Source organism: Apostichopus japonicus, chromosome 9 (assembly GCF_037975245.1).
Source record: "Apostichopus japonicus isolate 1M-3 chromosome 9, ASM3797524v1, whole genome shotgun sequence".
Classification (NCBI taxonomy): domain Eukaryota; kingdom Metazoa; phylum Echinodermata; class Holothuroidea; order Aspidochirotida; family Stichopodidae; genus Apostichopus; species Apostichopus japonicus.
Genome location: NC_092569.1, coordinates 13,601,711 through 13,602,500, shown reverse-complemented (window position 1 = coordinate 13,602,500; position 790 = coordinate 13,601,711).

Here is a 790-nt window from a genome sequence, read left to right as displayed (position 1 = left end):
ATGAATTGATGCATTTTTACTTCTCTCTAAACATTAGAAACCGTATAATCTGATCATAATGATGTGCTGCATCATTATGTACAAAATATGAAAGTTTATATTGTCCATCAGTGAAGTTCGTCAAATGTATTAAAGTCCAGACATTGGACAATAAAAAAGAATAATTCTACTGGAAAAATTGTAACAGAGCACTATGTTTGTCTTTCTGATATAATATTGAAAAGAACAAAGAATTCAAAAAGGAAACAAAATCTGCTGATAATTTGATATCATATGATAATGATGAAACTGGCAAAACATTGCACCAGATCGCATATAAGGACCTTCAATTGTTCCAAAATTTATCAATTAGATAGATCCCAAGAAAGGTCAATATATGGTTGTTCATGAAAAACATTTTCCTAAATAGGATATGCCACAGTTATCGAGAAACCAGCCAGCCAATCGGGTAATAGCCTTTTCCAGGAAAGCAGTCGGGGATATCAAATTTCATTAAGTTATGTGATGCAAACTATTATACCTTGGGATAGCAGACATGGCTCTTTTCTCAAATTTCACAATCTATATCTTTAATCGCTCCTCCTTCCTGCGTTTTTTTTTTTTTTTTTGTAATTTGAGGAAACTGTAAATCCCACTAGATATGGTCACAATCGTTCCTGTTAATACAGCGCTGTTTTATTTATTGGCAGTTTGAGAAGGTGGTTTTTTGAGTTACTACTCATCCTTGAGTAAAGTCGTATTTCATGACATATTTACATAGCTTTATAGGTAAACAATCTATGTTTCATAT